Below are 16139 nucleotides of genomic sequence, written 5' to 3'. Positions count from 1 at the left end.
CTCCCCACGCATGCCCCAACCACCTGTTGAACTTAACCGTTGGATAGGCTCATATGCATGCACACAAGTCCTTTGGTTGAACTCTCCCCCTCCCCCCACCCTCCCCTATTCTCCCTCTGAGGCCCGATAGTCCGATCGATGCCTCCTTGCTTCTGGTTCTGTTCTTGTTCCTCAGTCTATGTTGTTCATCATTTCCCCTAGATGAGCGAGATCATATGTCACTAGATATATACTTATGAGAACTGAATGTGAGATGAGCAATAATAGTTATGCTGACAGGCAGATGGATCAGTCTGTAGTGAGTTTCTTTCTGGACCAACAGTTCTTTTGAGACCCAATTTCAATGTCCACCAGTTCCTTATGTGTACATGTCAGCACTGACCCCTCAGTTCTGGATGGTGGACAAATGGTGGTAACGGAGGTCCGACTCCCTCTGGTTTGGTCTCGGCCGGACCCAGGGGCACGGCTTCACCCAGACTAAGGGGCACGTGGCCTCACCCAGATCTAGGGACACATGGTCTCACCCGTACCCAGGGACGCTTGGGCTCTCCCAGCCCCAGGGGCAGGTGGCCTCACCCGGGCCTAGGTGCACGAGGCCTCACCCTGATCCAGGGACACATGGTCTCGCCCGGACCCAGGGGTGCGTGGCCTCTCTCAGACCCAGGGGCATGTGGCCTCACCTGGACCTAGGTGCACGAGGCCTCACCCGGATCCAGGGACACATGGTCTCACCCGGACCCAGGTGCGCTTGGCCTCCCCTAGACCCAGGGGCACGTGGCCTCACCCGGGCCTAGGTGCACGAGGCCTCACCCGGATCTAGGGACACATGGTCTCACCCGGACCCAGGGACGCTTGGCCTCTCCCAGACCCAGGGGCACGTGGCCTCACCCGGGCCTAGGTGCACGAGGCCTCACCCAGATCCAGGGACACATGGTCTCACCCGGACCCAGGGACGCTTGGCCTCTCCCAGACCCAGGGGCACGTGGCCTCACCCGGGCCTAAGTGCACGAGGCCTCACCCGGATCCAGGGACACATGGTCTCACCCGGACCCAGGTGCGCTTGGCCTCCCCTAGACCCAGGGGCACGTGGCCTCATCCGGGCCTAGGTGCACGAGGCCTCACCCGGATCCAGGGACACATGGTCTCACCCGGACCCAGGGTCGCTTGGCCTCTCCCAGACCCAGGGGCATGTGGCCTCACCCAGGCCTAGGTGCACGAGGCCTCACCCAGATCCAGGGACACATGGTCTCACCCGGACCCAGGGACGCTTGGCCTCTCCCAGCCCCAGGGGCACGTGGCCTCACCTGGGCCTAGGCACATGAGGCCTCACCCAGATCCAGGGACTCACGGTCTCACCCGGACCCAGGGACGCCTGGCCTCCCCCAGACCCAGGGGTACGCGGCCCCACCCGGGCCTAGGTGCACGAGGCCCCACCCGGATCCAGGGACACATGGTCTTGCCCAGACCCAGGGGTGCGTGGCCTCTCCCAGGTCCAGGGGCATGTGGCCTCACCTGGACCTAGGTGCACGAGGCCTCCCCCGGATCCAGGGACACATGGTCTCACCCGGACCCAGGGGCGCTTGGCCTCTCCCAGACCCAGGGGTGCTTGGCCTCACCCGGGCACGGGACCCAGCGTCATCCGGGTCCAGGGGCACTTGGCCTCACCCGGACCCAGAATCCGGCCTCACCTGGACCCAGGGGCACGGGGCCCCACCCAGACCCAGGGATGCGAGGCCCCACCCATACCCGGAGGCGCGCGACCACTCCCGAGCCCAGAGGCGCGCAACCCCGCCCGCACCCGGGTCCCAGCGGGGCCCCGTCCTCCCGATCCCAATTCACGCCGGTCAACCCCCCCCCCCCAGCAACCCCCCCGGCCCTCCTGCCAGAGCTCCAGGACGGCCGCCGCAGAACTTGTCGGGTGGCTGCTTGGCGAAGCTCCGGTGCGCCCGGTGTGTGGCGGCGGGCCGGTTCGGCGTCGCCGCACCGGCCCCTGGGTCCGCAGCGGCGGCCGGTCGCCGAGCATGCGCACCCGTCCGCCCCCGGGGCACCGAGATTCCTGAAGGACTCGGAGGCCAGCAAGCGCGGAGTCCCCCACCCCACGTCTCACAGGGGCCCGTCTGTCCGTGCTCGGCAGCCAGTGGAGCCGCCCCCTCAGCCGGAGACCGCCGGGGGGACCGCGCCGAGCACGCTCCAGGTCGTCACTGCGTCGCCCGAGCCGCAGTTCCCAAAGTGTGGTCCTTGGGTCATCTGCATCAGCATCATCCCGCATACCCCTCTTTTATTCTAGCTGCAGAGCATCCACTCAGCCAGCCCTACGGTGGTCTTGGGTGGTGTCTGCTCCGTTCTCCCGTCGCTGCCTCAAAGTTGTTGTGGGAGGCAACATCCAGGCCTCCGCCCTATGCCTCCATCCCGGTCCTCCCTTGTATAGTTAAGTCTTGATTGTTGCTGGTGCCACCGGGAGGGCTCTCTTTGTCTATAAAGGAAGAGTTGCTGTGCAGGAGACACTCCTATGGGCCGGGTCGTGGTGCAGCAAGGCTTTGGCGCTCACTGAATCTGCCTGTTGGATGTGTCTCTTATGCGCGTGGTTGAAGTCTGGTGTCATTTCCCACAGACCACCAGATGCCCTCGTTTCTGGGTCCCCAATGGGGCATAGATCAGCCACTGCCTTAGGCACTCAGTAGGGATTACAGCAAAAACTGTAGTTTCCTCCTCCTGTCTGAGTGGCCCTGGAGCAGTCCGACTAGAACAGCAGTTCATCTGGTCCGCTGCCAGAGGGCAGGCCACCCACATGCATAAGCCGTTGCTTGGAGCATAGATGCGCCTGCAAGACTTGCGGGGCGGGTCTTCAAAACGTGTGGGGCGGGTCCCAGGGCGGGGCGGGTCTCAGGGCGGGTCGGGTCCCAGAGTGGGGCGGGGTCTCAGGGCGCCAACAGGCCATGGTGCGGCGAGCCGCAATGGCTGCGAGTCTGCTCCTTCTGCCTTCCAAGTTTCTAAGTCCCCTCGTTCCGCGCTCTAGCGCAGCAAACACTGATTGCTGGGCGCACCTCCGTAAGAGTCCTGCCTCTCCCCGCAGGCATCTGGGTCTCCCGCGGGTCCCCAGAAGCTGGATTTCAGGGTTATAGAGAGCTAATCTCCCCTAGGTTTGGAACAAAAGCCCCTTTCCCCCGCCACCAGCCCGACCCACGCGCCTCCGCACCTCGTCCCCTCCGATTTAGCTGGTTTCCTCTTCCCTCTTAGCTGTAAATCTGCCGTTCAGCCATCTCTCCTGTAGTTCTGGGCTGCAGATGCTCCGTCCTCCAGTCGCACCCCTGAAACCGCTGCACGCGGCGCAGTTCGCAATTCCTTTGTTTAGCCCAGCCGTCCTGTTTAGCTCAGCCATCCTCTTGATTCTCCTCCGTCAAAATGGCTAGAGGACTTGAATGTAAGATGAGAACTCCTAAGAATCCTCCAAATCGGTGTTGGCGGCGTCCGGGGCCCCGAGGATCTCAGTGCGCAGCTCGGCCAGGTCGGTGGCGCGGGTGAGCCCCTCCTGCAGAAAGATGGTCTCTTCCTTCACCGAGAGCCGCTGCGCCGAGTCCGCGGCCGCCACCACAGCAGCCGCCGCGGCGCCCACGAGTCCATGGCCCCGGCTGCGGTGCTGACTGAGAGGAGCAGCTGCCCGGTCTGGGGAGACGCGAGCAGCAGTCGCCACCCTCACCAGTCCATGTTTCAGTTGTATTTCCGAAACTGCCATGCGAGGCAACAGATCAGCCTTTCACCTCCGCCGCCATCTTTTTCCCTCTTTCTCAACATGTTTTTATTTTCCTAGAGTGAATACGTGGGATTGGAATTGTTGGGTCAAATATTGCATGTACATTTAACTTCTTGAGCTTGCCAAGTTTTTTGTTTGTTTGTTTTTGTTTTTCCAGAGTAATTATATCCCTTTGCATTCTCACCAACAACGTATGAGAGTTCTAGTTACCCTGCATTTTTTCCGGACATTGTACTGATATAAAAATTTAAATAATTTCATATGCCTGCCCAATGGTTCTGGCACCATTCATCCTATATAATAAAAGCCTAATATGCAAATTGTCCCCTCGGGCTGTCATTCGACCGAGAGTTCAACCACTCGCTATGATGTGTGCTGACCATCAGGGGGTGGTGTGGAACATGGTAGGTGTCGGCGATGTGGCATTGGCAGCGGGCAACAGTAGAGGCACTGCTGGCCCCAATGGGCCCCAATGAGAGTGGGACCGTGGCAGGATGGTGGAGCAGATGAGCAGGTGGTGCCAGGCCAAGGCAGGTGCAAGCTGGGGCCCAATCACCCTGCAGATAGCAACCAGCAGTGGCAGTGAGGGGTGGGGCCACTGCCTGGCTCCCAGGCATTGAGGGAGCCAGGCAGGGAGCCTGGCCCTGATTGATCGACCCATAGGCGGGATGGTGGAGCAGGTGAGGGGGCAGTGCCAGGCCATGGTGGGGTACCAGGCAGGGCTGCAGGGCTGTGGGGCTGCGGGGCTGCAGGGTTGCGAGGCCAGGGGCACGAGCTGGGGCCCGTTCTCAGCAGGCCACACTGAGGGACCCCACCTGTGCACGAATTTGTGCACCAGGCCTCTAGTTCATTTATAAAGGTTTATTTTCTTGTTAAAAACTTGATAGAATTTACCAGTGAAACTATCTGGGCCTGTAGTTTCCTTTTGGGGAAGGTTTTTAACTATACCAGTAAGCTTAATTTCCTTGTTATATATAGGAGTTTTTGCCTTGTCTATTTCTTGTTGAGTGAGCTTTGGGATAGTTTTTGGCTTTCAAGGAATTGAAACATTTTATCTAAGTTTAATTTATGTGAATAGCATTGTTTGTAGTATTCTCTTATTATCCTTTTAATGTCTGTGGGGTCTGAGATGATGTCACTATTTTTAACTTCTGATATTGGTAATTTGCATTACTCTCTTTTTCTTTGTCACTTTGGTTTATCAAATTTATTAATCTTTATTAGAGAACCAGTTTTGGGTTTTATTGATTTTATTTATTGTTTTTCTGTTTTCAATTTCACTGCTCTCTGTTTTCATCTTTACTGGTTCTTTTTCCCACTTGCTTTAACCTTCTTTTCTCTTTTTTATATTTTAAGATTAAAAATGTAAGATTGTTGATTTGAGATTTTCCATTTTTTTCTAATACAAGCAGTAAAATCTATAAATATTTCTCTAGTGCTTTAGTTGTTTTCCACAAATTTTTATGTGATACATTGTCATTTTCATTCAGTTCAAAGTATTTTCAAATTTCCCTTGAGACTTCCTCTTTGGCACATGGATTATTTAGAAGTGTGGTTTTAGTTGCTAAGTATTTGGAAATTTAACCAAAGCTATCTTTTTATAATTGATGTTTAGTTTAGTTTCATTATGGTCAGAGAACACACTCTGTATGATTTCATTATTTTAAATTTGTTTAGGTTTGTTTTATGACCTGGGATATGATCCCTCTTTTTTTGTTTGTTTTAAATATATTTTTATTGATTTCATAGAGGGAGAGATAGAAACATCAATGATGAGAGAGAATCATTGATTGACTGCCTCCTGCACACCCCACACTGGGAATCAAGCCCACAACCTGGGTATGTGTCCTGACTGGGAATTGAACTATGACTTCCTGGTTCACAGTTTGATGCTCAACCACTGAGCCACAGCAGCCGGGCATGATCCCTCTTGATGAATATTCCATGTGTATTTTAAGTGAATTCTGCCTTTGTTGGGTGGAAAGTTCTACTAGTATAAAGATTAGATCCATTAGGTTGATGATGTTCATTTCTTCCATATCCTTGCTGATTTTCCGTTTACTTGTTATAGAGTGAAGAAAAGGAAGAATATACCGAAAAGGCAGGGAAGAATACACTGAAAAGGTGGGGAAGAATTCACCAAAAAGGTGGGGAAGAATTCACCATATAGGTGAGGGAAATTCACCGCACGCAAAGCCCACGATCAGCTGCAGAAGTGGCGATCTGTAAGTAGGGTGGGAACGTCTTTTTCAGCCAGGCTAATGGGACAGAATTAGGTTATAAAGTAAACTTTATTATAAACTTTTGGTTTGCATGCTTAAGGAATTAAAGTTTTAGAAGGTATTCTCTTACAGTTTTTATTTGATGTTATAGAACATAACCCTTGGTTTCCTGAAGAAGGTACATTAAATCTTGAATGTTTGGCAAAAAGTTGGTCCACGGCAGAAGCTATGGGCTCAGTTAGGGGGGTAGGAGTTCCTGATGACACACAACATAGTGCTGCAGTGTTAAGGTGGCAAGATGAGGAAGGACAGACAGGATGGTTTCAGCCCTACATCATCTCTGGAATTGCAGTCAACTTTTGGGGCCGGGATGTCTTAGAAGGTTTACAGGCATGTATTGTTACCGGCAAAGGACAGCAGTTAATAACTCAGATGGGATATCAGACTGGTCAAGGCTTAGGAAAAAATGATCAGGGAATTAAAGAACCCATCCAAGCCAAAGGAAACCCAGGAAGACGAGGATTAGGATATCAACTTTTTTAGGAGAGGTCACTGCTCAGTCTCCTCACCCTCATGCTGATCCTATACAATGGAAAGATGATAGACCTGTATGGGTGGATCAGTGGCCATTAACCAAGGAGAAATTAAGTCATATTCATGAATTAATACAAGAACAAATAGAAGCTGGCCACATAGAGCCTTCCAATAGTCCTTGAAATACGCCTATATTTACAATCCCTAAGAAGGCAACAGGAAAATGGTGATTGTTACATGATCTTAGAGCAGTTAATGCTACTATGCGTACCATGGGGGCTTTACAACCTGGACTCCCAGCGCCTTCACAAATCCCTTTAGATTGGTCTCTTATAATAGATCTTAAAGATTGTTTTTTCACCATTCCCTTGGCACCTCAAGATAAACAGAGATTTGCATTTTCAGTGCCATCTATTAATAATATAGAACCCATGAAAAGATATCAATGGAAGGTTTTACCTCAGGAATGGCCAATAGCCCTACCTTGTGTCAAAAATATGTGGCTCAAGCTGTTCAGCCTTTAAGGGACAAATACTCCCAATGTTGCATTATTCATTACACGGATGACTTGCTCTTAGCAAGTCCACGGGAAGAACAGACCTTGGCCATGTTTTCCAAATTAGAAGAGGAGCTCCCTAAATGGGGCTTAAGAATTGCTCCAGAAAAGGTAGAGAAAGAAATGTCTTTCCAATATCTGGGAACCATAATTGAAAACCAACGCATTAGGCCTCAGAAGGTGGAAATAAGAAAAGATTGTCTTAAAACTTTAAATGACTTTCAGAAATTATTAGGGGACATTAACTGGTTAAGACCTTATCTGAAGATCTCTACAGGAGAAATGACAAATTTATTAAATATACTTAGAGGTGATTCAAATCTTTTCTCTCCCCGAACATTAACAGATGAAGCTAGGAATGAGTTGCTAAGAATTGAGCAGGCAATTTCCTCAGCCCAAGTAGCATGGGTAGAGCCTGAATTACCTTTATTGGGACAAATTAACCCTACTGAAAATAGTTTCACTGGAGTCATCTTTCAAAATAAAAACTCTCCTACCATTATTGAATGGGTCCATCTAGGTCCTAGGGCATCAATCCTCTAAAACTGTGGTTACATATGTAGAACTATTGGCCCAATTAATATTTCAAATTAGAAAGCATTGTAAACAGCTTAGAGGGGAAGAGCCCCAGTGTATCTACCTCCCCTTCACTGGAAAGCAATTAGAAATGTTATTTCAGACTGATATAAATTGGCAAATTGGGTTAAGTGGATATTCAGGGGAACTTAGTTGTCACCTATTAAAAGATAAATTACTAATATTTTTACATAATACCTCCATCATTATACCAAAAAATACCAGGCAGGAACCTATTCCTGGAGCTTTAACTGTTTTTACTGATGGATCATCTAATGGGAAAGCTGCCTATCATAAAATGAATTCAGACCGAGTCATACTGACCAGTCATACTTCTGTACAAAGAATCGAACTAGAAGCTATGAAGGCTGCATTGCAGGATTTCCAAGAGCCTCTTAATATTGTCTCTGATTCTTTTTATGCTGTGAACCTAGTGAATAGAATTGAAACTGCCCGGTTGAAATGGCTCAGTGACCAAAGTTTATTTTTACTATTTAAACAAGTTCAGCAGATTGTACAACAGAGACAATATCCTTTTTATATCACTCACATCAGGGCTCATAGTGTCTTACCTGGTCCTTTAACAAAAGGAAAAGCACATGTTGATCAATTGGTTGCTTTATTAAAAGAAGCCTTAGAATCTCATCAGCTTTTACATCAGCCTGCCAAAATGTTGCCTAAACAATTCTCAATCACTCGGCAACAGGCAAAACAGATTATTAAGGAATGTCCCACTTGCATGTTACATCTACCTCAAGGGCCTAACACAGGAGTCAACCCTAGAGGTTTGCTAAGAGACCATATCTGGCAAATGAATGTAACACATTATACTTCCTTTGGACGCCTTGGGGCATTACATGTCTCTGTAGACACCTTTTCAAAAGTCATATGGGCTACTGCATCTACAGGAGAAACAGCAAAACAGGTTATTAATCATTACCTAGCTGTTTTTGCCATCATAGGAATTCCAAAAATTATTAAAACTGATAATGGTCCTGCTTACACAAGCTGTCATTTCCAGGAATTTTGCAAAAGGTGGAAAATTCAGCACATTACAGGAATACCATATAATTCCCAAGGACAGGCCATATTGAACAACAGCATCAGCAGCTAAAATCCCAACTTGAAAAACAAAAAGGGGGGATTATGGAGAAATCACCTGTGGGTAGGCTGCACCAAGCCTTAATTACTTTAAACTTTTTCACTTGTGATGCTGATGGAAAGACACCTATGGAGTTACACTGGTGTCAGAATAAAACAAAGGAAAATGGTTAAATGGAAAGATCCCGAATCTGGTTTATGGAAGGGACCCGATCCATTATTAACCTTTGGCAGAGAGTATGCTTGTATATTTCCAGAGAATTTTTCCAAACCTGTGTGAATTCCTGCTAGAAATATTAAACTGCAACATGGATCCAAGAGAGAAACTAGCCATATTAATAAGGACCTTGCTCCTGGAGCCACACCATGCAGCTGCAGACAATCAACTACCTCAGCCACAGAGAGCAGCGACTCCAAGCAATGCACTGAAGATGAGGAGCAGGAGAAGGATGAGCCGGACAGCAAACAGCCCGGAGGTCTCCTGGGGCATGGTAAAGAAGACGGTACAGAAAGCTGAGTGAATCTGTGAGGTAAACAGAACCCCAAGAACACCTGAGAATGTCTTTCTTGCCATGCTAGCAGTAATCAGCTGTGCGGTAATATTACCTGGGGCAAATGGGGAAGTATTTTGGACTTATGTTCCTGACCCTCCATGGGTAAGACGCCTTATATGGGCTGATCCCCCACCTAATGTAGTCACCAATAATACCAAACACTTTGGTCATCCAGGAGGACCATGGATGGGGCAAGGAAGTATATGAGCAAAGTATAATTATACAGGTGTTGCCACCCAGCTTCCCTTTTGTAAAACACAAAATCAAAGCACTGCTCCTTTGTGTGTAGAATTAAAGAGAGGCTTCTGGCTTGCATGGACACCAAAGGAGGGGAGGCAAAAGCCCAAATACGTCTACTATCACTACTTGCTCCTGAGAGAGGTGCAGAAAATGTAACTAAGACCTTGTCTATACAAAAAGGAATTGACAGCCAGTTTGAAATTGAATTGACGGCATTAAGGTCTACAGTCTTGTGGATGGGTGATAAAATCCATGGCCTAGAGCTGTGATCGGCAAACTGCAGCTTGCGAGCCACATGTGGCTCTTTGGCCCCTTGAGTGTGGCTCTTCCACAAAATACCACGGCCTGGGCGAGTCTATTTTGAAGAAGTGGCGTTAGAAGTTTAAGTTTAAAAAATTTGGCTCTCAAAAGAAATTTCAATCGTTTTACTGTTGATATTTGGTTCTGTTGACTAATGAGTTTGCCGACCACTGGCCTAGAGCAAAGAATATCCTTACAATGTCATAATTTTTCCCAGATTTGTGTTACCCCTGTTCCCTAAAACAGTACCTCGCACCCTTGGGAATCAATAAAAAAATCATCTTCTTGGTGCTTGGAGACAAAGGTAACACAACTCTTGATATTTTAGAATTACAATTATCCCAAGCAAAGTTACAAACTAATTCTTCGAATGTCTGGCAGCAATTTAAAAAGGACATGAAAGAACTTAATCCCTTCCACTGGATGTCCTTGCATTTGCCTCTCAGCATAACCACAATTGCTTATGTCATTTTTGTTCTCATATGTTTATTTCTAGTCTGCAGATGCGGAATGAAGAGTCTTAAGAGGACTCAAACCTTTCAGGCAGCATTCACCATGCAAGATTTACTAAAGAAAAGAAACAGGGGAGATGTTGGAAACTACCCATTGTCTTCACTAGCAGAGAGGTGTTGACAAGGAACCCAGAAGGCTGGAGACCTTGAGCTCTGAAAGGTCATAGCTCTGCACCCACTGTTTAGTTAAGACAATGGTAGCTGAAGCAACTTCCACCTTTTAGTTTTATGTAAATCCTTGCTGATTGCTATTATTGGAATTGCCTGCCTAAGGGCTATGGGTGTATCCCAAAACCTGAATAAAAGGGATCGCAAGGCCAGAGCAAAGTGGAGTCCTTTCTCTTGAGCTGGGCTCCCGCCTGGCCCCCAATTCCCAAATTTATATTTTCTTGTCTCTTTCATTTGTGTGTGGCCTCCTCCAGAACCCAAACCCTGAACCTGAACCCTGAACCATGCGGGATGTGGGGTGTGTGTGGGGGGGGGGCACTCACACTTCCTCTCTTTGAAATCAATAATAATATATTTTTAAACACAACACACACACACACACACACACACACACACACACACACACACACACAAATGGGCAGACAACCTAAATAGAGATTTTTCCAAAAAGGATATACAGATGGCTGACAAACACATGAAAAAATACTCAACATCAGTAATCATCAGGGAAATAAAAATCAAACCACAGTGAGATATCACCTCAAACCCGTCAGAAGGTTATTATAAAAATTCAACAAACATGTGTTGAAGAGGATATGGGAGACAGGGAATCCTCATACACTACTGGTGGGATTTGAAATTGATACAGTCATTATTGAAAACAGATGGAGGTTCCTCAAAAGTTAAAAATATAATTACCACATGACCCAATAATTCCACTCCTGTGTATTTATCTGAAGAAAATTTTAAAAACCACTAATTTGAAAAGATATACTAGTATGTACTCTTATGCTCACAATTATGGAAACAATCTAGGTGTTCATTGATAGATGAAGGGATAAAGAAAATGTGGTACATATATACAATGAAATACTATTCAGCCACAAAAAAAAGAACAAAATCTTGCTACTTGTGACAATATGGATGGATGTAGAGGGTACTATGCTAAGAAAAATAAGTCAGAAAGACAGTAGGATTTCACTTACATGTGGAATTTAGTAAAAAAGCAAACAAATAAAACAAATACAGACTTATGGAAACAAATATCAAGCTGATGGTTGCATTAGGGAAGGCAGGAGGGAGATTTTGAATAATGTGAAGGGGAATATAGTCAATAATATTGTGATAACTTTGCACAGTGGCAAATGGTTACTAGACTTAATGCGGGTGATCAGATCATAAGGTATATAAATATCAAATTACTATGTTGTGCACCTTAAGCTAATATAATATTGTATTCCAACTACATTTTCATGTAAGAGTTAAAAACAATAGTAAAATTAACTAAAATTAAAATAATTAGTTGAGATGATATATCAAATAATAAAAAGAAGTAAAAAGTGTCATGAAAAAATATAAAACATGAAAATGGACAAAAAGTGCAAAATTTTGGAATGTATTCAAATTTAAGTTGCTATAAACTTAAAATGGACTATCATAAGCATAGGATATCATGTGAACCTCACAGAAAACACAAAGGAAAAACTTGTAGTAAACATATTAATGAAAGCCATTAACCACTGAAGAGAGAAAGAGAAAAAGAAAGGAACAGAAAGGAACTATAAAAACATCCATAAAAAATTAATAAAATGGCAATAATTATTTACCTATCAATAATTACACTAAATATAAATGGACTAAATCTTCAAGTAAAAAAACAAATAGAGTTGTTAAAGGGATAAGTATAACTCTGTATGCTGCCTACAAGAGACATACTTCAGAAGTAAGGACACACCTGGATTGAAAGTGAAGGGATGAAAAAAGAGATTCCATGCAAATGGAAACAAACAAACAAACAAACAAAAAGCTGGTGGAACTATACTTGTATAACAGAAACAATTATCTTCAAAACAAAGACTATAAATAAAAGATGAAGATCATTACAGACTAGAGGCCCAGTGCACAAAATTTGTGAACTCAGGGAGTCCTTCAGCCCAGATTGCGAGAGGGCACAGGCCAGGCCAAGGGACCCCACTGGTGTACGATTGGGGTTGGGGAGGAATGCGGGAGGTTGGCCAGCTAGGCAGGGACCACGGGAGGGCTCCAGGGTGTGTCTGGCCCATCTCACTCAGACATGATTGGCCGGACCCCAGCAGCAAGCTAACCTACCAGTCGGAGTGTCTGCACCCTGGTGATCAGTGCATATCATAGTGACTGGTCGACCAGTTGACTGTCTGCCCCCTGGTGGTCAGTGCATGTTATAGCGAGAGTTTGAGCAGCCTTAGCATATCATTAGCATATTACTCTTTGATTGGTTGACTGGCCAACCAGAGGACAGGACACTTAGCATATTAGGCTTTTATTATATAGGATGATAAATAGGTCAATCCAACAAGAAGATATAACTTTTATAAATATATATGCACCCAACATAAGTGAAACAAAATATGTAAACCAAATATTAATGCACCTAAAGGAAGAAATGGAAAACAATACAATATTAGTAGGGAACTTTAACACCCCACTTACATCAATAAAAAGATCATTCAGACAAAATATCAATAAGGAAACATTGGCCTTAAATGGCACATAAGTCTGACTGGTGTGGCTCAGTGGTTGAGCATCAACCTATAAACCAGGAGGTCACAGTTTGATTCATGGTCAGGACACATGAACAGGGTGTGGGCTCGATCCCCAGTAAGGAGCGAGCAGGAGGCAGCCAATCAATGAGTCTCTCACCATTGATGTTTCTCTCTGAAATCAATAAAAATATTTTTAAATGGCACTTTTAGACCAAATGGACTTAATAAATATGACCAGAACATTCTATCCAAAAGCAGCAGAATACACATTCTTCTAAAGGAACACTTTCAAATACACTCTATGAGACCAGCATTACTCTGATACTAAAACCAGACAAAAACACAACAAAATAAAATTATAGGCCAATATCCCTAATGAACATAGATGCAGAAATTCCCAACAAAATATTAGCGACTAAATTCAATAATACACTAAAAGGATCATACACCATTATCAAGTGGGACAAGGATGGTTCAATATCTACAAATCAATTAACATGATACACCACATCAACAAAGTGAAGGATAAAAATCATCATAACATGTTAATAGATGCAGAAAAAGCATTTGACAAAACCTCAAATCCATTTATAATAAAACTCAGCAAAATGAGCATAGAGGGAACATACCTTAATATAATAAAGGCCATATACGACAAACCCATAGCTAGCAACATATAAGATCAGGAATAAGACAAGGTTGTCTGTTTTTACCCTTTTATTCAAAGTCCTAGGCACTTCAATTAGACAAGAAAAAAAATGAAGCGTAATCAAAATGGAAAGGAAAAAGTAAAACTGTCACTATTTGCAGATGACATATATAAAAAACCCTAAAGACCCTACCAAAAATCTACTAGAACTAATAAATAAATTCAGTGAAGTTGCAGAATACAAAACTAATATTCATAAATTGATTACATGTTTATACACCAACAATGAACTAGCAGAAAGTGAAATAAAAAAATAACGTTTACACCTGGCCAATGTGGCTCAGTGGTTGAGCATCAACCTATGAACTAGGAGGTCATGGTTCAATTCCCAGTCGGGGCACATGCCTAGGTTGCAGGCTTGATCCCCAGAGTGGGGTGTGCAGGAGGCAGCCGGTCAATGATTCTCTCTCATCATTGATGTTTCTATCTCTCCCTTCCTCTCTGAAATCAATAAAAATAAATATATTAAAATAATAATAATAGCATTTATAATTGCATTAAAAAATTACATACCTACAAATATATTTAACCAAGGAAGTAAAAGTCATGTACTCTAAAATCTATAAGACAGTGCTGGAAAAAAATGAAGACAAACAAATAAATGGAAGGATAAACTTTGCTCATGCATCAGAAGAATTAATGTTGTTAAAATGTTCATACTACCCAAAACAAACTACAGATTCAATGCACTCCCTATCAAAATACCAAGGGCATTTGCTCTAGTACAGAAAATAATCCTAAAATTTACAAGAAACTATAAAAAACCTTGAATAGCCAAAGCAGTCTTCAGAGAGTAGAACAAAGATTCCAAACTGTATTACAAAGCTATAGTATTCTAAAGAGTATGGTACTAGCACAAAAAAAGACAAATAGATCAATGGAATGAAATAGAGAACACAGAAAAAAAGCCATGTCTATGGTAAACTAATCTATGATAAAGAAGACAAGAATGTACAATAGGGAAAAACAGTCTCTTTAATAAATGGTGTTGGGAAAACTGGACCCCTACATGCAAAAAGAAAAATAGAGCTGGACCACTCTCTTATACTATATATTAAACTCAAAATGGCTTATAGACTTGAATGTAAAACCCAAAAGCATAAAACTAAGAACTCCTAGAGGAAAAGAGGCATTAAACTCTTTGAAATTGGCTTTAGAAAAAAAAAAAAAAGGTGGATATGCCTCCTTGGGCAAGAGTAGCAAAAGCAAAAATAAACTTAAAAAATTACATAAAACCAAAAAGGTTTTGCACAGGGAAGGAAACTGTCAACAATATGAAAAGGCAACCCACTGAATGAGAAGATATTTGCAAATGATATCTAACTAGAGGCCCGATGCACAAAATTCATGCACGGGACGGCGGCGGGGGGGGGGGGGGTTGTCCCTCAGCCCAGCCTGCACCCTCTCCAATATGGGATCCCTTTCACAATCCAAGACTGCTGGCTCCCAACCACCCCGCTGCTGGCCTGCCTGGTTGCCCCTAACCGCTTTTGCCTGCCAGCCTGGTCACCCCCTAACCGCTCCCCTGCCAGCCTGATCGATACCTAACTGTTCTCCTGCCAGTCCGATTGCCCCTAACTGCCCTCCCCTGCCAGCCTGGTTGCCCCCAACTGCCCTCCCCTGCCAGCCTGATTGCCCCCAACTGCCCTCCCCTGCTGATCTGGTCACCCTTAACTGCCCTCCCTTGTCAGCCCGGTCACCCCCAACTGCCCTCCCCTGCAGGGCTGGTCCCCCTCAATTGCCCTCCCTTGCTGGCTTGGTCATCCCCAACTGCCCTCCCCTGCTGGCCTGGTTGCCCCCAACTGCCCTCCCCTGTAGGCCTGGTCCTCCTCAACTGCCCCCCCCCCTACATGCCTGGTTCCCCCAACTGCCCTCCCCTGCAGGCCTGGTCCCCCAACTGCCCTCCCCTGCAGGCCTGGGTCCCTCCCAACTGACCCCCCACCCCTGCATGCCTGGTTCTCCCAACTGCCCCTCCCTGCATGCCTGGTTCCCCCAACTGCCCTCCCCTGCAGGCCTGGTTCCTCCAACTGCCCTCCCCTGCAGATCTGGGTCCCCCCCCAACTGCCCTCTCCTGCAGGCCTGATCGCCCCCAACTGCCCTCCTCTGCCAGCCCAGTCACCCCTAACTGCCTTCCCCTGCAGACCTGATCGCCCCCAACTGCCCTCCCTTGCAGGCCTGGTCCCTCCCAACTGCCCTCCTCTGCTGGCCTGATTGCCCACAACTGCCCTCCCTTGCAGACCTGGTCCCTCCCAACTGCCCTCCCCTGCTGGCCATCTTGTGGTGGCCATCTTGTGTCCACATGGGGGTGGCCATCTTGTGTTGAAATGATGGTCAATTTGCATATTACCGCTTTATTATATAGGATAAGGGGTTAATTTCAGACTATATAAAGAA

The 16139-nt window shown here is 46.0% G+C and overlaps 1 long non-coding RNA gene across 2 annotated transcripts in view; it reads left to right on the top strand.

Moving 5' to 3' along the window:
- The window catches only part of LOC129151764 (uncharacterized), a 34912-nt gene extending 24207 nt beyond the window's left edge, over positions 1–10705 (top strand). The window contains exons 4-6 of one of the 2 annotated variants that reach the window (XR_008558401.1): positions 5823–5976; positions 9032–9270; positions 10331–10705. This is a non-coding gene — a long non-coding RNA (uncharacterized LOC129151764). Of the gene's footprint in view, positions 1–5822; positions 5977–8997; positions 9271–10330 lie in introns of both variants that reach the window. The other variant, XR_008558402.1, reaches the window with a different exon arrangement.
- Positions 10706–16139: the final 5434 nt, after the last annotated feature.

Source organism: Eptesicus fuscus, chromosome 15 (assembly GCF_027574615.1).
Source record: "Eptesicus fuscus isolate TK198812 chromosome 15, DD_ASM_mEF_20220401, whole genome shotgun sequence".
In the NCBI taxonomy this organism is placed as follows: Eukaryota; Metazoa; Chordata; class Mammalia; order Chiroptera; family Vespertilionidae; genus Eptesicus; species Eptesicus fuscus.
This window is presented reverse-complemented; position numbering and strand designations above follow the sequence as displayed.